Source organism: Panthera tigris, chromosome A1 (assembly GCF_018350195.1).
Source record: "Panthera tigris isolate Pti1 chromosome A1, P.tigris_Pti1_mat1.1, whole genome shotgun sequence".
NCBI lineage: Eukaryota > Metazoa > Chordata > Mammalia > Carnivora > Felidae > Panthera > Panthera tigris.
In genome coordinates, this window is record NC_056660.1 from 208,754,760 (window position 1) to 208,766,262 (window position 11,503).

An 11,503-nucleotide genomic window follows, 5' to 3' on the forward strand; every position below is an offset into this window, starting at 1 on the left:
TTTGGTACAGGTGGTCAAGGACAGATCCCTAAAAAATGGCAATTACCCAGAGATCATGTAAAGGTGTAAAGAAAAATAATACAGGGGTGTCTGGGTGGCTCAATCGGTTGAGCGTCCAACGCTTCTGCTCAGATCCTGATCCCAGGGTTGTGGGATTGGGCCCTGCATCAGGCTCAGCACTGAGCACAGAGCCTGCTTGAGATTCTCTCTCTCTCTCTCTCTCTCTCTCTCTCTCTCTCTCTCTCTCTCTCCCTCTGACCCTTTTCCCTACTCATGCTCTCACTCTCTGTCTCTTAAAAAAAAAAAAAAAAAAAGGAAAAGAAAAAAGAAAAAGAAAAGAAAAAAAATACAGAAACCAGAATCATATAGCTAGGGCTTCTGCCAAGAAACTTCATGCAGATAAGGGGTCCTGGAATTCACCTTTCACAGTAAATCCACCTCTAGGTGTAATACTTGCCTTGCTTCTATCATAGGGTCATGACGATCAAAAGAGATAACATAATCTGGAAAGAAATTGAAATTTAAAGCAGTACACAGCAGTTATCATTTTTCTTTATATAGGGACAATAGCAATAAAGGTTTAATAATCTCAATAAATTGACAAATTTTATCTACATTGACAAATGAACCTAATCATTTGTTCATTTAACTTATGAGCTACTCTACTCTTTAGGGGATGTTAGCCTGTCTATACTGTGCACAAGTTGACCACAGCAATACATTTTGCTTGAATTAATATATTTTTTTCTTAAGGCTAATAGTTATTTATTTTTTTAAGGTTTATTTATTTTTTTAAGTAATGTCTACACCCATTGTGGGGCTCGAACTCACAACCCAGAGATCAAGAGTCACATACTCTACAAACTAAGCCAGCCAGGCAGCCCTAGGCTGGTAATTGCATTTAAAAACATATACTTTGGGGCACCTGGGTGGCTCAGTAGGTTCAGCATCCGACTTTGGCTCAGGTCATGATCTGACGGTCTGTGAGTTCGAGCCCCGCGACGGGCTCTGTGCCGACAGCTCAGAGCCTGGAGCCTGCTTCGGATTCTGTGTCTCCCTCTCTCTCTGCCCCCTCCCCCACTCATGCTCTGTCTCTCTCTATCAAAAATAAATAAACATTTAAAAAAAATTTAAAAATAAAATAAAAACATATACTTTGATGGGCCTAAGGCATCCTCCAAGAAAAGTAGTTAAATGATTAAATAGTAGGAGAAGTGTCAGTAAGACTAATTTTCTGGTCATTGACAATTATTGGTTAGTTGTTAGATATTCAGTACAACATGTACTTGTAAAAAGAGGTTCAGCTGATAAATGTAGAGAAGAAGGGGCCTATGGGCAGTGGGCTGAGCAGAGGGCAGGAAGGCCCTCTTCTTGGAGAAGAAACAGAAGAGGGTGAAGAACTCCGTCTGCTTTGCAGTTTGCCTTTGGACTAGCCTGGGACCAACAGGCATAATGATGACCATCATTTTTCTATACTGTTAAGAAATATATTTATTATTTTACTTTTCAATTGCTTTAGTTATATGCAAATGAAAGTTTATTCTAATTTTTTGTAGTTCAAAGTAAAATAAATCTATAATAGATGTTCATGTTGAGCATTTATAAATATTTAAATATACATTATGCCTGTAATTCAAAAAATATTATCAAAGTATTTCTCATAGTTATTGGTTATTCATTCATTCACTTAGCAAATATTTATTGAACACCTAGCAAATATTTACTGAGAAACCATTTTAAAAAAGTTTTTTTTTGAGATAGAGACAGAGCATGAGTGGGGGAGGGGCAGAGACAGAGGGAGACACAGAATCCGAAGCAGGATCCAGGCTCTCAGCTGTCAGCACAGAGTCCAATGCTGGGCTTGAACTGCAAACCACGAGATCATGACCTGAGCCAAAGTCGGACACTTAACCGACTGAGCCACCTAGGCGCCCCACTGAGAAATCATTTTGAATGCTAGGGATGCAGTGATGAACAAGAAAGTTTATATTCTATGTGGGTAAAAACAGTCAATGAATTAAAGAGCAAATAAATATTGAATATACAAGTGTGATAGGTATTGTGAAGAAAAATTAAGAGGATGGAGAATGATGGCAAATGGTCAGGGCAATTTCTGTCTGTGGAGGTAGCATTTGAGGAGAAATGTGAATGAAATGAGATGTGAGCCATGTGAGGGTCTGGAGAACAGTTTCTGAAGCAGAGGATAATAAGAGTAAAAATAAGTAAGAGCTCGGCATGTTCCAGGAGTAGCAAGAAGGCTATGTTGTTTCTGGAAGAGTAGAGTTTGCGAAAGAATGAACCGGACAACAAATCCCTGTTTTCCCGGAACTGATATCACACCAGAGGGAGAGATACAAAATGAATCAACCATCACATAAGTATATGTTGGGGGTGATAATTGCTATGAAGGAAGGAGCAGATCAGAAGGGGGAGGAGAAAGAAACAAGTGTTCTTTTAGGTCAGTGGTGAGAGAAGGCTCCTGAGAGGAGATAACATTTGAGCAGTATCTTCAATGAAGAGGGGGAGTGAACCACACAGATATCCAAGAAGAATGACACAGGCAGGAGAACAGTGAGTGCAAAGGCCCCGAGATGCTTAGAGAAAGGCAAAGAGTGTGGATGGAAGTTTGCAAGAAGAAAAAATGGTAAGAATGAGGTTGGATTCATAGCCAGGGGCAGAATTGCTTGGAGCTTGGAGGTCTTTAGATTTATCCTCAGTGAGATGAGGTGCCAGTGTAGAGTTATGAGCAGAGGTGTAACATGATATGATTTACATTTTAGAAGGATCACTGGGTCTGCTTTGTTTAGGGGACAGAGGTGGAAGCAGGGAGACCAATTGGGAAGTTATCTGGTAATCTAGGTGAGAGGCAAAGGTGTTTGGATTAGTGGAGGTGGTGTCAGAGGGGTCAGGGTCTGGATATATTCTGAAGGTAGAGCTGACAGGATTGAAGACTGGATTAGCTGTGGGATGTAGGAAAACAAGTACCAGCTGGACAGTACTTGCAAAAATCCAGGTGGAATTATGTATTTATAAATGTAATTCAATTGGAGATGCTTACATTTTAATTATTCAAAGATGTTAGTAACGCAAATATAGGTTTGACAAATCCATTCAACTAAGTTGCTTTACACATGAAGGTTTGATTGGAATGTGCAAAATGATTATCTTGTTTTGTCTTTTATTTAGCATCTGGCCCATATAAGTAACACTCCTAATTAAACCACTTGGCAACAAATTCACCAACTCCTTGTTAAGCTGATGGGGACACATGATCAATAAGGTACTGATCTGAAATCATATTTAATCTTCAAAATTACTACTTTTAGGTATATACTGACATTAACATCCATGCTAGTAATGTCTGTGACATAATATTATATAATCACAGTGTTCTTTTTAAAAATAAAAATGTTCCCTATTGTAATGCTGATATTGGGAAGAAGGGCTTCCTTATAGCCTGACTTACTGGTTGTGGCTGTTATTTGTAAATTGTTTTAATTGTCTTGGGGTTTGATTTAAAATCTCTGTAAGGTAATAATAAGCCATATGACAAAGGAGTTTTTGTGTACATTTGATTCAATTTAATAATACTTGATTTAGGTTTTTTCTTCAGTGACCAGAGGAAAACTATTTAAGAATCCATTATTATATAACTTTTATCATATACTACCAAGTCAGAATTGTTATCTGATTATTTTGGAAACTTTTTTTACATTTATTTATTTATTTATTGAGAGAGAGAGGGAGAGAGAGAATCCCAAGCAGGCTCTGAGCTGTCAGCACAGAGCCCAACAGGAGGCTCCATCTCATAAACCAGGAGATCATGACCTGTGCTGAAATCAAGAGTCAGATGCTTAACTGACTGAGCCACACAGGCACCTCAATTTTGGAAACACTCTTAATTCATCTAATGAGTGTTGCGCTATCTTTTAGGGCTACATCTCTTTTTTTTTTTTTTTTTTTTTTGGGACAGAGAGAGACAGAGCATGAACGGGGGAGGGGCAGAGAGAGAGGGAGACACAGAATCGGAAACAGGCTCCAGGCTCCGAGCCATCAGCCCAGAGCCCGACGCGGGGCTCGAACTCACGGACCGCGAGATCGTGACCTGGCTGAAGTCGGACGCTTAACCGACTGCGCCACCCAGGCGCCCCAGGGCTACATCTCTTTAAGACCATGCTACAGTATTTTTAAAGAAATATTTCCTCACTTTCATTCTTTTTATAGTGTCCAGAGTATCATTGCTGGCTTCCTTTTTCTAAGAATTGTATAATACTTCAGTGAATGCCTCTGTTAGTGCCCCTTAGCTAATTGTTGTGATAAACTCAAGTCCAATTTTAGCTGATTTTACCAAATTACAGAGATAAGCTGACCTATATTTTTAATGAACTGATTTAAAAAAACCTGTCTTTTATTCTTGTTATTGGTCTTTACTAATCAATGAAGAATTACTTTCTGACACTGATTCAGGAAGAAAAAGATGATTTAGGTTTATAATGTATGCCTGTCATGCTTCTTACTGATATTTTGTGCATTGCTTTTGTATATATCCCAGGGCCAATTCATATTGGGAAAGTGTTCAAATTTTAGCTTTTTCATTAGGACTTGTGCGATTCTATTTTAAGCACAATAATATACCTGGAATTATCTTTTTATCCTGATAAAATTCCTGTAAATCCTTGCCTACCCAACATCCATCCTTCAATGACCCTGAATCTTCAAGACCAACTCAGAACCCATTATTAAACAAAAGAAACATTGCAGAGAAAAGTGTCAAACCAAAGCTTAAGCCTTCTGCATCATGATGGATGGGTTGATCACACCAATCAACAAACGAACAGACAAAGCAAAACCCACCAGATTGCTCTGATTGATTAAACCTGCCTATAAAAGCCTTCATGCCAACTTCTGTTTGTTGAACCCATGAAGCAGGGGATTAACAAAAGACCCGGAAGAGGAAAGAACAGAAAAGAGAAGAGTAGAGAGTGAAGGCAGTACTTACAGAAGTAGCAGAGGCTAGAAACCACAGAGATGGTGAGAAGCAGCTATGGGCATGGGTGGCAACAGGGAACCCTTGAAGAGTGCACAGAGATACTCTACTCTCCAGATCACCTGGCTCTGGAGCTCTTGAAAGCATAGGACAGCTCCTCAATGAGACTATTTGCAGGAGAGATTTGCCACACAGGTATAACCATTTTAAAGGCATATGCTATCTATCTGTAAAATGCAAATTTCTTTGATTAGCTTACATGGAAGAGAACCATACTTTTCTCATTGTTCTGTTGATGAGAAACACTAAGTAATAGAGTATAGTATTTCATGAATAATTATTTATACCATGCTTTTTTTGGTGAAAGAAAGCACCTATAAATGTCTTCCTTATCTGTAGAAACACTAACTCATAAATAATAAATTTATCTCCTATTTGCATTGCAAAATGGCAGACTTTTAAAATCTAAAGCACATTTCTGCCTCGAATAGTATTTGTAGGGGCACCTGGGTGGCTCAATTGCTTAAGTGTCCAACTCTTGATTTTGGCTTAAGTCATGATCTCACGGTTCATGAGTTTGAGCCCTGCCTTGGGCTCTGCACTAACAGCAGATTCTCTCTCTCTCCTTCTCTCTCTGCCCTTCCCATGCTCTCTCTCTCTCAAAATAAATAAATAAATAAATAAATAAATAAATAAATAAATTTAAAATAATAATAATAATATTTGTAGAATGAAATAGAGTATAAACAAATATAAATACATAAAATGATTCTCAATGTAATTTGTATTCTTTGCAATTAACTTTAGAACCTTTGTAATTATCTAGCCCTAATAACCACTTTTGTATTCAGCTTAATAACCTGGACTTCACTGCATTCCTATTTTTGTTTCCTTTTTACTGTGTGACATCTTCCAAAATATGTTAATGTGAAAAAATTTGGTTTGTGTATGAGTCATTTTTATTTAATCCACTAAAATGTCATCAACTGAATGGTTTTGTTTTAATGGAGCATTGAGAGAAAGCTTCTACCAAAGATTTTCTATCAGAAATGAATCAATGTAAGCCACAAAAAAAAAAAAACAAAAAAAAAAAACAAAAAATAAAAACAACTAGTAGTCCATGAACTATGTTATTTCTGTCTTATTTATATAAATTATTTCATTAGAAGAGGGAAGCCTTACTATGCCATGCTCTCCTGATGAAAATATAGAAGTTCACATGTTCATTGCAAAGGAAGCATTATAACATGGCCAATGTCCAAGAAAGCCCACAGCTGGCTCACTTCTTCAGTATATATAAGGGTCTCAGGCATCTCATCTCAAAATCTCCTTTACTTCAACCCAACTCTATTCAAAAAAATTAACCTTAGCCTGTGGCTCTCAATCTTCAATAGAGGAGCTTGTTATAGTACATATTCTGGGTCCCAGTTTCATCAGTTCTGGGATGAGGCTGAAGAGTCTGCATTTTTAACAAGCCTGCAGGTAATTCTGATGCATGTGATCTGTGTATACACATTGAAAAATCCCTGCATAAGGGCATCCGGCATCATACTAAAGATATAACTAATATCCCTTCCTGAAAACACATTCTAATGTTGATGGGATTTGGGAGGAGATTGAGTACTTTAAAAGTTGGCACATCACAATGATATGTATGGAAAGGGTATTTAAAATGGGGACTTTGTGGGTACTTAATTCTTTATAATTTCATATGGCTAATTTTAGAGTAATAAAATCTTCTCAGAAATGAGAGTAGGTGTACAACATAAGAGAGGAATAAGAATGGGAGATGAAAACATTTCTCTTTAAAAAGGGGTATCATTAAAAGGCTTTAGACAGTGCTTAAAGATAAGTGAAACAGGGAAGGTATCATCTTTTAATTTTCAGTTAAGATCACTTTCTGCTGCGAGTAACGGAGTAGCCAAACATCAATTACATAACTCATAAGGACATTCAATTATCTAACCAAACAAGAAAGCTACAGATGGAGGTTCCAGATATGGAGTTCAATGATCCAGGCTCACTCTTCTCTGCCATCCCTAGAATGCTGGCATGTTGTTCCAGACTTAACCACATTGGCACATGATGGCTGCATCTTCAAACATTCAAGGAAGAAAGAAGAGATCACCTTACCTTGAGCAAAATCCTTCCCAAAAGTGTACCTAGCAGATTTTCCCTCCTGTCTCATTGACCAGAACTCACTAGAACTGGGTCACTCCAAACATTAACAAAGAAGAATGGAATTACACTCCTGGTTTATATCAACTGTGGTTAGTGCTGTGGTCTGGAGGGAGACTCTACCTTCTTTGAATTGAATATGCTGCTGCTAGAAAAAACTCAAAGTCCTTTAAATTGATATATAAAGTATAAAAAATGGGGAAATTACAATAGATAGGCAACCAATCATATCTTCCTTGGTTTTGAAATTATCCTTTGGGTTTTAGTGGTTGCAGAATGCATTCAGAGTGGGGTAGAGGGGGAGGGAGAGGTTACAATCAGAATTGCTTCTGGGGATAGTGGTGGGTGGGGTGGGATGGGAGTGGGTATGTGGGAGAAGACCTGGAGAAAGAGTTGGCTTTCTTTTTGGGTATTTTGGTCAGTCATGCCCTAGTTGAGGATGTCTTTGTAAGAACTAGAAGTGTTTGTTTGTAAAGCTTGTATTGCCATAAGGAATAATAAAATAAAAGTGATGTCAAACTTGTAACATTCTGTAATCTAATAACTTTGGTTATTTTCAGAGCCTATTTGTAAGTTTGTTTATTGCAATACTCTAGTATCTTACCTCAGTTCATTAAAATACAAAACAAAGTATTATTTCAGCTTCTTGCAACTCACATGAAAGACTACGGTAAATAGTACTATATAGTGTTTGTTTTTATCCTCAACTCTGGAGATCACACAAGGTGTTTAGACATGTTGGAAAACAAAATGCCAGCCATATATGTAATGCGTTTGTTTATTTTATGCTTTGCTTTGTTCCAAAAATACTTGAAGTGGCTTAAAAGAACGTGCCTAATACAAACAGGTAATAATAAGTGGAAATGTCAACCTAACACCTACGTAGTACAAAGTTACTGTTTTTAAGTTGTACGTAATGCAAGATGATGAGAATGAACTTAACCTTTTCTGGAGACTAATGCTAGACTTTCAAAGATTATTATTTTTAAATTATTGTAATTGGGAAGTATTTGCTTTCAACTTTGTCTCATTAGAGTTATTTCAAACAAAGGAATGTTTCTTTTGTATCAATTTCAGTATAATAAACTTGAACACTAATATACCTGCTAATGTACCGGTATTTAAATGTTTACTTTGTAAAAATTGAATTTCTATTTCAGAAATAGAGTTTATATTTAACTATGGTATTTTAAACATTTAAAAGTTCTATCTATCTGAGCAATATTGAAGAAATAGGTATTGGTTCATCTGACATTGTAATACCTTAACAGATATACATTAGCATTTTATGAGGAAGTTGAACTTCATTTCACTGGAAATTGCTGTTGCTTCAAAATAATTAGTGCAGTGAAATACTCTCCAACTTTAATAACTGTTTTAACAATATCACCCTTTCCTGACATATGAAAGAAACAGACAACAGCGTGTAATATTGTCTTATCAAATATCTAATCAGGGGGCATAGTTTTCCAAACTGAGGAAAATGTTGCAATAAAAGAATGTGTTGTAAGAAAAAACAAACAAATAAATAAATGAAAGCCTTACCTTTGGAAAAGAAATGCCAATAATAGTATTAGTACTCACTGGAATTTTTTTTTCAGTTAAACAACAGTGAAGATTTTAATCTCCTTTCTACTCAAAAATGAAAAAAATCCCATCTGTGTTAATGGCTTTAAAATTTTTAACTTAAAACCTAGTCTAACTATTTCAAAATAGTTAGAATAGCAATTCTTTCTTCATCCCAGACTTTATGATGGAAAACAAACTCAACCTAAACTATACTGGTGTTTTTTTGTTTTTTTTTCCAGCTACATATGTATGTGTGTATGATCTGAGAAACTTGTCATAATTCTTTAAAATGATTTTGGAGAACTTAAAAGTGAATTAATTGAAACAGCTATCTGATTAGTTATTATTTATTCAAGAGTTTTTTAATCATTTAGGCTAATGATTGGCAAAACCAGACATGTAAATCAAATAGCAGAAAAAATTAATCTATAAAGGATGAGTTTAAGAAGAGCATTCTAATCAAGTCTGGGCAAGTGGAGGTTAGATTAGGCAGTGACCGTTGAGAGTTAAATATTAATGAGAAATGCACTAAAATGTACCAAACACTGGTTTTCTTCAAAATTTATTTTATGTACATTATATTTATCATTTCACTTAGTAGTGTTATGGGAACATGAGAATTTTATAATAAGTCATATTTTGGAAAGGGAAAAAAGGACTGGAAAACTCATGATCTAACATGATTCTCAGGTAAATATATGTAAGGCAAAAATACAATTGTAATTGACACATAGTAGGTGCTCAATAAATACTTATTGGAAATGAATATGGTGGGTTAATTGGGGCAGCAGAGCTATATGCAAATTCAGTTCTTCTTAGTTATGAATAAACACCTCAAACATTCTTAATAATGGTAATATCACTCTTACTGAAGCACAGCCACTTTATTACAATTATTTGACAATGCTATACTTGAAGGAAATAAAGAAAAACACTTGGGAAACAGCAAAAGATATTAATTGTTAAGACAGTTTTGCCCTGCATATTTTTATTATTGTTATTTCTAATAATGTTTGACACAACATGCCCTTAAGGCAGTTTAAACTCAAAGCTTAGTATTGTAATCACATTAATCTTATTTCAAAGTGCATCTAATATGTATGTAATGATAGCGATAACTGTACGTTGCCAGCTGGTCTTTAGGCAACATTAGTAACATGATTACAAAAATGGCCATTTGAATTATTATTCACCTTGTACAGACTGGGCTAGGGTTAGTGGAGGTGGGTAGGGAAGGGGCTGGAAGGTAGGTAGTGGACAGGAAAGAGGTTGGGTCTGTGAGAGGGGATTAAGCAGTGCAGGAAGTTATGCTGAGACCACTAGGAAGACTCCTCCCAGCATCTGGAGTGCTGCAGGTCACTACCTTCTGCGCAAGGATTTCCCGTGACCTGGTGTTCTGGGAAATTCTGGCTAATGGGCTTGTTCCCACACTCAGGAACTCAGAAAGCAAAGACATAGGAGGCAGCATAAATAATGCATCTTCCCTGAGGAGTGAAAACTCGACAGATGGCTTGGTTCTTAGGCTTCTGACCAAGGGCAAATAAAGCAGAAAGAACGGTGACTAATATCTAACTTTCTCAAAAGAAGAACTGGGTAGTCACAAAATTTCCCCTCCCCTTCCTCCTCTCCTTCCGGAGTTATGTTTTACTTAAAAGGAGACATCTGCATAGTAAAATTAAGGGCTATTCACCTGCCCCCAAATCTCCAAATCCAGCAGAAAGAGAGAAAGAGATCCTCATGGTGAGAACCGAGGAGTAGCTTTGAGGAATGCGCTGAAATATCTGATGGTGTAAACATGCTAATACCTCTAAGGCATTGGAGAGGAAGCTGTCATTCACATTTTATTCATTCATTCACTGAATATTTATTGAGCACCTAGCATTGTCTCCAAGCCATTTTATAGATATAATGCATTCCAAGGACACTAAATGTAAACTGAGTTCAGAGACCAAGAAGGCACTCCTTGTGCTTGCAGTAAGACTGCCCCTTCCTAGGTGTCTTTGCCTCCATCTGTAGGGTCCAGAACACCCTGGAAACCCACCACTCCCTGATCACAGCTCACTACCTTATCTGCCTTGAGCCCACTAAAATTCATTTCATATTAAAACTGCAAAGTAGCCACAGTTCTCCTTCCCACTCATTTCCCATTCTAATCCTTACACCGTTCAGATTCCTTTCTCCTACTTCTCCGTGACTCCTGAAACCTTTAACACCAAGATGACACCAAGTTCCTTTGGAACTTGTGGTCCATCATCAATAATCCTTTTCCAAAAGTCCCCTTCACTTCCTTGCTCTAATCAAAACCTGGCTGTCTCTGGAGCCTACTACTTCACCATCAAGTGGTAAGATGTTGTTTTCTTCCATAAGGTTGAGGTTGGGGTGGGAGTATGTGTTTTCCCTGCTCCTTGTCACCATTTTCAGAATATTCTTATTCCCTCCTCCCTAAAAAAATAGTCAGCTGTGAGTTTCACATCATCAGACTGTCCCCACTATCTCCCTTTTGCTTCCATCTACTGGCTCTCTGGGTTACTGTGCTTGTTCTCTTGGTTTATCTCCTGACCCACTGCAGGCTACTTCTATCTTAGTTCTTGGTAATGTTAATAAACACATAGGTGATCCTTCCAACACTCTGGTTACTTAGTTCCTTCACACCTCTCTTCCAATAATCCTACCTTAGCACTTCATCTCCATAATTATATCCTAGACTTTATCATTACCAATAATTGTAACAGCTTCATCATCTCAGTTCCCTGCATATTATTCTCTGAC